Source organism: Varroa jacobsoni, unplaced genomic scaffold (assembly GCF_002532875.2).
Source record: "Varroa jacobsoni isolate VJ856 unplaced genomic scaffold, vjacob_1.0 scaffold_890, whole genome shotgun sequence".
Lineage (NCBI taxonomy): Eukaryota > Metazoa > Arthropoda > Arachnida > Mesostigmata > Varroidae > Varroa > Varroa jacobsoni.
The window spans coordinates 31,864-42,942 of NW_019213792.1; the positions used below are offsets into that span (position 1 = coordinate 31,864).

Here is an 11,079-nt window from a genome sequence, read left to right on the forward strand (position 1 = left end):
GCATTCGATTCTGTTTACTCACTGTTCATTTTTGTCGCATAAAATCGTGTTTAATGTCTTGTAGGTTCACTAGGACACGTTCAAAAGGATAACAACGACCCGTAGGTGGCGAGCGTTGATCAGGCCAGCTGAAGAAAATAGCGGGATGGTGCAGGCTTTATTTTAGCTTTGGCTAATATTAATAATGCCTTCGGTGAACGACTGTAGCACAATGTCTGATATGGGTCCGCTGTCCAAATTAGGCAAAGTAAAAATGAAACAGCTATGAAGATAGAAGTGAAACCAGTGGTCGAAGGAAAACGCGGCATTGGACATTGATGAATCAACCAAACGTTGGTGGCCTCGACCTCTTCATGTTGCCGGTCATTGTTGACAAAGAGAAGCATTTCTTCCGTGGCGAGCCCTCTAGAAGCCGATTTCGCTTTTTTCTTTCTTTATTAGGGCGTATACATTACAACCTCGATATCCTTGCGATGGCAATAAGGCCTATGGCAGCATGGGCCTAATTTCGAACGTACTATGAGCAAAAGGTTGTAATTAAATTGACGTTAACTAAACACAGCTGCGCAATGGATTGAAATGAAGAACTTGAATATTTTGAAAAACAGCGCCGATTTCTATCGGCAGATCAAATCTAGCGCTTGCGATCTTGGTTTATTTACCCACCAAGACGAAGACTGCTGAATTGCATTGCAGGTAGCTCCGCGATGACTACTTCGTTTGCTCGTGTTCGACGAAGAATTATATGGAGAGTTTGTGACAAAGCGATGACCTTCGTTCATTCAAAAATAGTCTTTCTAAAACGGGTATCGAACCGTGTGGGCCAACTAGTACCACCAATGCATTCAAGGGCAAGGTCCCACTGTGTCGTTATGAAATAATAGTTATACACCAGGGATCCGAACTTGGTAATTTGTAATGATCGTGTTAATTAGGAGATGGAAACGTTTAGCATAGTAGTTCTCTTCGATTACTCAAGTTGTCTTTAGTAGGTGACTTTCATTGCCAGTTTATCTCGTATATTTACTGTGCGACTTATAGCATACGAAGAAAAAACAACGTAATTCCCTGGTGCTAGCTTCGCGAACGAACGGATAACGTGTTTCAAATGAGATTCTTCCGGCCATTGTCTTCTCAGACACTATACAGACGTAAGCTTCATAAACGAGACAGCCTTGACACATTGGTTCTGTTGTTTCTTTTTTTCATTTGACTTGACGACAACAGCACCCGGTCATTCGCATCCATCTATAATAATCAAGAAAATTATCGTTCAGGGATATTTCCAATCTATTTGTTATGCACCGATGTATATTGTTTGTGCGTTGCTTTTCAAATGTCAACATTCGTTAGATGTTGATATATGAATTTCGCGCGTATCCTTTTGATACCGTATACGACAGCACGTACAAAGGGACCATAGATTGCTTTCGCCGGACGGACTAGTCATAGGAGCTCTAGAATACGAACAGTACGTCTAACCTATGATAACACAACGAAAACATAAAGAGGCCAGTATATGCGATCAGTTGCATTTGGCGGAGTGTCGCATCGAAAATAGCGTAGTCAGACGTTATTTGACGTCGCGTGGGTACGGCCAAAAATAAGCACCCGATAAGGTGCCACCATCAGACGTTTCCAGGTTACCGATGGCTATTGACGGCCGGACTGATTTCTGTTGCACGTGTAAACGTGGAACAGAAGCCAATTACAACCGGTTTATGCAATAGAGCCTGTGCAGAAATATCATTCCGGTCCGTGATCGCGGTGTTGCTTGTGGAAAAAGCAAATAGGTTACAATTTCAAAAGTAGTGGGGAACTAAGGAAGAGCGAACTCGCACGCGCACGATCTGTATGCGGTTCCGTGCTATAAAAGTAGATGGAATGAATTAGTTTGATCAGGACCCTTGGTCGAAACTGATCTGAATAGACTTTATGGTCATTTATACATTGGGGACGTTTAGAAAGCAGGGTATCCTTAAGACACTCGTTCTGAAGCGTTTAAACGTGTCCAACCTATTGTCACAGAAAACACGTCACACTTCACGCACAGACACACCGTATGTATATATTGAAATCTGCCTTTCCATAGCGCCTTATACTTCTTTTAGATTTCACCTTGAACAAGTCAAGTAACCAATTGTGAGGTCGCTGAAGTAACCGCAATTGACGTTGGGTTCCGCAACAGCAAAATGCTGATTTCGACTCCACTGGGTGTCGTAGTAGTTCTTGGGTTCAATAAACAAGTGCTGTACATTCTGTGACAACAACATTGAAGTAAGTAACATCCAGGGCTAAATGAAGACAACGACCCATAGCCGATGTAAGTTCGGCAATCAAATACTTCGCACGACGAGTCGCACCAAAATAGAACGTGTCGTTGAACGAACTGAGTTACGCCGCCAGCCAGATGAGCTATTCTCTGCATTTGTTTATTTATGGGGATAGTATCGGGATTGATTATAAAATTCTATCTTCGTATTTCGGACTTTGTGAAGAGCTGCAAAAATACCCAGTTGGACCGGAAAATGCTGATGACGTAGAGTGTATATCCTTCCAGAGACCCAGGCTCATAAAAACGAGCCAGTGGTTCAGATAAGGAAATCTTCTATCAACCCAGTACAAAAGTCTATGCATTACCGATTCATATCTCGCCATACTCTCTCCGCTTTTTTACACAACTCTCTTTTTACGCAAAACCGTAATTTGACTTTACTTGGAGTTTATGCCGACTGACTGATCTATCGATTTGAGTGGTTACCGATTTTAGATAGGTTAAAGTCAAAATTTCATAGCTACTTTAATGCATACTTTTAATATAAAACAACGGAAGGGAGTTGAAGCAATTATGTTGAGCTGATTTCGTCCCGCGGACTATGGCAAGGACTCGTTAACTGCGGACCTCATACTGTACGCTTTCGAGCATTGTTGATGTAGCCGTAGCTGCTATACTATAAATGGAAAGCCCCTACAGACACTGCAAACATACGGGGGAAATGCACTCAATTTGTCTAAACTATTATATAGAAGGAAAAAAGTCTACGCAGATGATGTCCCCGTTCCCTAGAATGCCCGTCTTCCTCTAACAACTCGTCTTCCACAGGTCACTATCACTGTCACTAATGTTTTGACGATTAGGATGGACTTCGAGCGGGCCTCGTGGGTTCCGCGGTGCGGCCATCATTACTCGCGATTCGCGTGTAGAGCTAGCTACCTGCTGTGAGCGATTTCGAATGCCTAGAACGAGCGAGCTTCCGCTGAAATTGCTATCAGACTCACCCTGTGAGAAGTTACAACTACAACACGAACAGACCTGCTACCTTTACCGGGTTAGTGGAGGAGGCAAACATCCGGAACTGTACATACAGACATGATGACTGGCCGCGTATGGGGTTCGATTCTTGTTTTGTTTTTGACTTTATCATCATTTTACTAATTTTCAGTCTGTGCTGTCGCTGCCCTTGAACGTTGATTTTAGTTGGGCCTATTGTTGTTTTTCCAGAATCTCCCAGTTCTCGCCAATCTTTCTAACACGCTCTATTTCATAAGTGCAAGATTGGATCGATCGTACCCGTACTGTCATTTTTAGCGTCAGAAACACGTGCAACGCGGGGCATAGCTCAAGGGGCGGAACGTTTGATATTTTCTATTGCCCGATGGCCAGTTTATTAATAATAGTGTGCACGCACACAAATAGAAACACGTATTTTCTTAGGAGCAGATGGCGGGGCAGTGATATGTTTATAACGGAGTGGGGGCCAGCAATAACAGATTCAACAAAATAATTATCAGTGTAGTAAACATAACGGAATTGAACAGGTTCGATTGGTTGATTTTTGGTTATTTCGCTGCCATTTTTCATTCGTTATTGAAATTCGTTAAGCCGAAGGACAGACAAACATCAAACGTTACATGCATCTTCTCGTTTTTTTCAACTATGTCTCGTTATTTGATTAGGATAAGCCACAATGGTCGAGTAGTGTTACACAATTAAATATAAGTAGACGCGGTTTAAGGGAATCTATCGATAGACGGTTGCGTCGGATTTGGCCACATCGGAAAATAGCTAGCTTTTTTCTATACTGATAGCTCCCATGCAACATTTCTGTCAGCGAGTAGTATATATATATATATATATATATATGTATATATATAACTTCATCTTCTATTAGATGAATCGAACGAGGTGCGTGATTGAATTCCAATACGATGCCTACATCAAATTTACAATGCTTACATACAGAAACCTACTACAATTTTAAGTGTACTCATAACATATAAACTTAAATTTTAAATACTTTTAGTTACTGAATTGTGGACTTATACAATCATGTACGATTATGTTAGCAATAGACATGTGAAATTAAATATAATTTGCTACGTCTTCCATATTCTTCAAACCCGTTCACAGAGGACATTTTGCTGTGTGTTTGTCAAGGTCCTTTTTCCACATATCCATATGACGATAAGCTCATTTTTATATTTCGTCACTGACAATCAAATCACTACGGTAACTTTCCACTTTTGCGTACCCCCTTGCGGCGCTGGGCCAACTGGCTGGCCAACCTGCAAATATACCTCAAGCAATTTTCGCTCAAAACTAAAGGTCAACGTAGTCTGATGAACATGTGATACATTGCGTACATGCTTGTAGGTCCTATAATAAAAACAGAAGGAGGTCGCCAGCCAAGAAACGCCATTTGAAGCCTCCGACTGTTAGCCAACAATTTGTAATTATAGAATTAAAAACAATTTTCCTATTGTCATTCGTTTGCTAGTTTTCTATGCATTCGGGAAATGACTGTTTTATCCAAAACAGTATAAACCACCCTGAGACCGTGAATATGCTACAACTGATCTTCTAAAGGTCGTTCGTCAATGAACAGTTTTTTTACGCCTAACCGAAATGAAAGCTTGATGGGAGGCCGCTTATCGCGCATTCGATGAAACATTTATGGGGATTTTAGACAGTGGCAAGACTATGGGGCAACGACCGGGAAAAAATTGAATCAAAAAGTTTAAAACGTAGGGTGTGTTGTCGATATGTTGACCCGAAGACGCTCGGCCAATTCGCTATTCCAATACTGTAAGGACATCTATGTGAAGTAATAGGACGAAGGACATGGTGGAATAGAAAAAAAACAAAATGAGCTATTACGTCGACTGTGAGAAAGCTTATAAAAACGGCTATTACTAGTGGTATCATTGAAACGAAAAAATCGTTCGTTGTTTGCCAGAATCGGTTAGCTTGAACAATTTAGATACACGCTTAGCTTTGAGCAGACCCTGAAGTGGCCTGACTAGCCGCCCTGATGTATCTTGGTGATCCATTGTCTACTGTCAATAACCAGAAAAAAAACGCTGAAGAATTTTCGCTCATAATCGAGTAATTGTATTCGTCATAGTGGGCGCATCCGGACCATCAAGTGGTTGGTTATCTGCATTAATTTAAATTTTTCGAAATTCGATTAGTTAACGAAATTTGGCAACAACGGCTCAACTAAAAACCTGTTGTTTATGTAGTATTACGAAAGTAGGTGAAGTGATATATCAATGATAGAAAAAAAAAACGAAAACATGTAGAATAGATTGGGAAACATCTAAGAAATGAAGTTATACGAAATAATGCATTGAATTTGCTCGAAATATGCAAAAAAGTTTGCCCCAATAGGGCACACATGAATATTTTGCTGGCGCAAAAATATTTAAACTGTGGTAATCAATTGAATAGAAAAAAAATTGATAGTTATTATCTAATAATAAAAAGTGAACTCGGTAAAATGCATTTTATTCTAACAGGTGTTCTACGGTATGTTTTTAATATTCGAGTTCACAAAAACGAATTTCGAAGCATCCTGAATTGGATAACTTTACAATAAATATAGAGCTCGTTTTTTTCATCATTTGACAGATTGGTACTCATTGACTTCTATTGAAGTGTAGAATTTGGCTAATAGCAAATAGAATAAGTACAAAACTTTCGCAGTTACGGAGAACAAACTACTGGATCGATGGAACTTACTGGCAGACATCGACAAAGAAAAAAGGTTTAACGCCAAAAATACTGGCCAATACGAAATACGTCTCTGTAGTGTAAACTTTTTTCATTTTTGTTTCTGCGAAGACGTCGTTGTTACACTATCGGTAGCTTAAAAGTAAATCACTCGAATAACTGGAGCTATATAGAAATATAGGGGGTGGTGTCTGACTCCAAAATTATTCCGATAACTTGTTGTTAAAACTGTATCTAGACAAAAGCAGATATCTCAACGAAAATTACCTATGTTAGAAGTGTCGTATTTGACGGTCATGATTTCTTAATACAACCGTTATTCACCGAGGTTATAGCTTCAATTTAGGACCTAGACCACTTAGTAGTCATTTCCAAATCCAATTGTTCCTCAGAAAAATTTACCAGGCCCCAATGTCCAAAGATGCCTATGAAAACTAACGAAAATATCGAAAGCTGCCTGAAAACTCAATAACACTAGCCGTTGAAGCCCATCGAGTCGACCAACTCGTAATTGATATTGATCTGTTCGAAACGACCTCCAATTTCTGCATAATTAATGAATGTTTGATGAGCCCATCAAGTCGAAACTCTAAAAAAGATTTTTTCGATTACTTCACGGAAATTTGTCTCGGAATTTTCACAGGCCGAAGGAAAACTGGCACTAAGGTGAACTGTTGACCGCGACTGCATGCCCACTAAACAAAACAGCCTACCAAAATGCACTCCAAACGTAAACATGTTTCTACGGTATGTTAGGCATTACCGGAGCGAAGACAATTCGTATATCTTGAGACCAGCATTTCCGACCGGCCCGAGGGAGTAAAGCTTCTGTTAGAAGACCCATTGATTATCCGATCCGAGTTTCGTCTTTGGCCAGTCAGCGGTAAGATAATGAACACAAGCCGAAGCATAATTACGAAATATTCGAAACGTTCCCTTTGACCCTTTCTCTTCCTTCTCTATTTTGTGTGCGGCTTAACTCCTGCTGCCCGTAGCGTTGCTCATTATCTTGCAGCCGATTTTCTTCGATCATTTACTGTTCATCCATATAATCGATATGGCCCAGACAATGTATTGCTTCCCCGGGGTAATGATTAATCATAAGGGAAAAATTTATCGTTGCTCAGAGGAGAGACTCCACTTAATGCACATAGACGAACGTTAAAAGATTTAGCAAGCACGCTGCATTGAGTAATGGCGATACCGGACAATACGAAAGAGGGCTATTATATGGTAAGCGAATGAAAAACAGAACTGACAAGTGAAAGTAAATACATATAAACGTATATAAAAGTGAAGTCGATCATGTCGTTTGCTGAAAAGCTAACAGATAACGAAGTAAACATAGAAGCAGGCATTGTTGCCCTTCCGCAGAAAACGTTCGAAACGAAATCTTCGCGGGATCGTTAATTCGCTTTTAGCTAGCCAATCTCTGAAGGTTAAAGCTGTAGCGGCGTTACAATTGTATGATATAGATGTATGTTTTGTTGCTGCCGCTATCATCAAGCGGCTAATCGGTATGATATTAGAGGTAGTGGCATGGTGTGATGTGTATAACCATAGATCGAACTGTTAAGGACAAAACGCAGCAACAATAGATAATAATAATAGTAATAATCAATTAATTTAATTCAAAGACGGCGATAGAAATCTATCGCCGTCTTTGAATTAATAAAGAGTAATACTCTCTAGACAGCGGACCCTCTAATAATTAACGATTCACTGACGACTGACGATATCGTGTTTTTGAATTATTTTAAATAATATTAGGTTGTTCCTGATGGCATATACTTCGATACTGCCCACCAGGCTTTCATGGACCTTAATCACATCGAACGGGTATTCAAGAAATTCAACGTCGTTGATCGAAGGTTGAACCTAACGTTTAAGGGTCGTAAGGACGGAATTTTCGGGGAAGTATTGTATAAGGGTGCCGCCGTTTTTATTTTTACTGTAACACTAAGACAAATAAACGCATTTTAGTTAATGTCCTTCGCTTTTAGTTAATGACCTTCACCTTATATTTCTTATAATTGATGTGTTCCGCGAAGTAAAAGGGCTTCGTCCTTGGAGGCAATTCATGCATCGACCCATTTTCAAACATCGGCACCTGTATTTTCCTACCTAGTTACGCTACGATGACTGAAACAAGCAATAATCAAATGCAACGATGTCTTAACCGTATGTTGAGTGGAGCAGAGTTTCTAACTGGAGGTTCGTTGGCGTTCGCTGGATCACCAAAGCTTTATCATGCAAAAGTATTAATCTGTGTTGCCATTCGCCAGTCTAAAGCCTTTCTCACCGACCTTGAGCCTTAGATGGATGAGCTGGTCTGCGTGACGGCCTCCTCTAGTTCTTTCCTGGAATTTGAGCAGATCATACTACAGCACTTCCTTTTTAATCAACCAAACACGGAACTGCAACCTTGAACCATGAATATTCCTTCGTGGTGCCCAGCTGGATGGGTCTAACCATTTTGATTTGCGTTCGAGGGTGCCTTGTATAAAAATGCCTTTTCTATCGTACAAGCATAACATTTGACTGCGTTCATAGGGGTCCAATTTTGCGCCTTTTCGAAACAATTCCTGCAAACGATTGGCAACAGTCATTTTGGCCACTCCTGACAACGCGGAGAGCTCTCAGATCGTCAGCAATGAAGTTAACTTCCGTCGTCGTTTACTTCTCGCAGCCGTTTGAAGCGTGGCTTATCGTTCAACTTGAAACATTGGGTCCTGAAGCGATTAAACCACAGCCAGCAGGCGGTAACGCTTCCTCCACGTTCGCTTTCGATTTGGCAAATAATTATTTTTCTCTCGACAGCACTTGTCAAGCACAGAAACAGTGACAAAAAAAAAGACGATCTCCACGATTAAACGCACCAAATCACCACTTTTTAAAGCACTTTAACTTTTTTAATAACAGCTCAATGAAAACAATAGAGCACATGCACGACAGGCTAAACAATGATCCTGGGAAGCGTCAGAGAGATGCAATCAGCCTATCCGCAGCAGGCGGCTCCAACGGAACCTCTTAATCCATCGAACAACAACAACAACAACAAAAATGGACGAAGTTCGATAGTTGAAAAGTGCACACGAGTCGGTATTTTGCGTTATCATAAAGGATACTATCGTAGATTACATCTGCTTACCGATGTCGATACTGGCTCTTAGATTCAAATCAGCTTGGGTCAACCTGCACCCCACTGCTGCAAGTTGCCCACGACTGGCACAAGTCAAAGATTATTACAATACACTTCATAACTTTTGTCTTGGTTTCCGCCGCGCAGTTGACCGAGTAAAGTATGATTTGTTAGTGTTTCAAGATGTCTACCCTTGGTATGGGTCCCAAAGAAACAATCTGGTGTCGCACCTATTTCACCTGTTCAAGAGTGAAATTCAGATATTTCCAATCAGCTGTCTAGGGCCTTACAGAACTCTCGCTTAGGCCTTTTTTTATACATCATATTTTGATTGAATTGAAGGAATTGAAAGTGTGTGCCGATAGGTTAAAAATTCATATCGAGATAGATAACGCGACAAGTGTACATGCTGTACAGGAGGTTATCGGTCATGTTGCACACTGGCCGAAAAGCCACAAAGTGACACTATTTATCTACACCAAAATGCTCTGCTATTAAGACTAATACGGATGATTACGTATCGTGTGTACCGGCATACAAAAAGTTCGATGTCATTTTGTAAAGTAAATAAATCTCAAGTTCGGCACTCAAATTCCTGATTCGCTAAAAGGTATCGCGACATGAAACCTTAACCTTCGCTGGAACCTTCTACCGCCTTAATTGTTCCTAAATGGTTTACAGAGTGGTGAAAATAAAATACAAAGTGGCACACGGTGGGCTCTTTGTGAACTGATCCTACCAACGAAAACAAGTTGTTAACAGTGTCAGTGATGGCCGCTTCTGACTGACGAAGACATACACTACTACACAGATTATTTCTCTTGACCTCAAGGAATAGGTAAGGCTAACATCTAGATCTCATGAAGCTCGCACCGGACCTCTCGCTTCTATATAGTCGGTGCTTATAGTCGGTTTTAGTAAGCTTTGCCACTCCACTGGGCTGATCTTGGTGAATTTTAAATCTACAAGTCTATCAATAAATAGATTCTTTTGCGGTTCGTCGAGGGTTTTTCCTTTAACAGATAAAAATCTTTAGTGACTGACCTTAGTTGATACACACGGTCGATGGACGATACGTCGAGGCCTAGTTTACAGCCTTGAACGATGTTGGCCTGGGGGATACAAATGTGATATACCGTTCCTCCATATTGTCCGGCGGAATTTGAGTTGCTCACTAAGTCTCATTATATGACATAACACGAAGCCATTTTCTCTCATATCTATGTCCTCACTAACCTAATCACAGCTAGACATTTTTGATGAAGTGGGATTAGTAGCAACTATTCAATATATTCCAATGTCCCTCGAAATTATTACGATGTCCTATCGGGCTCAAGTAGTTGAGAGATAAGGTTGCGCTCCGACTAATTGATGAGAGAAAATTTACCTTTGAAGATGAAGAGGAAAAGCACTTGGCAATGAGGCAGGAGCTGACGGAGTCTTAAGGAAAAGGAACTGGCTTATGATCCTGTCCTTGCCCTTAGTATGTGTGTGGCGGGCATTTTTTCTTATTTTGTATGTTTTTTCAGAAAGTGTTTTTTTTTTCTAGCTGGCGAACACTGGACAACTGCTCACTAAGTAGTGCATCCTTTAGTGTTCAAGTCAGGTGTAGCCAGATGCTTTTGATAATCTTGACGCTGCTTGCCCTTCCGCGTGGCGTTTTTTTGTCATCGACGCCCTGATAAGAAGGTAAATCGAATGTTTATGAGCGAATGCCTCCGCAAAAATAAAGGCAGGATGACGCATGCGACAATAACGCGTTATGGCATCTTCAACACGAATGATAACGGCATCTGCTGAGTTGTACTGATTGGGTAAATATTCAACAATAGAAGTTTCAATGGGCACAAAGGTGTTTGTAGTGCACGTGGACGTTGAACTGTTTTGTTCCGTCCTATAGTACTCGATTAGCTAGTAACTCGTT

The 11,079-nt window shown here is 40.7% G+C and overlaps 1 long non-coding RNA gene across 1 annotated transcript; it reads left to right on the plus strand.

Annotated features, from left to right (window-relative positions):
* The first annotated feature begins 6,668 nt into the window (after positions 1-6,668).
* Positions 6,669-8,000, plus strand: LOC147752916 (uncharacterized). The gene is made up of 2 exons (XR_015312774.1): positions 6,669-6,896; positions 7,784-8,000. It is a non-coding gene; the product is annotated as an uncharacterized LOC147752916 (long non-coding RNA).
* The last annotated feature ends 3,079 nt before the right edge of the window (positions 8,001-11,079 follow it).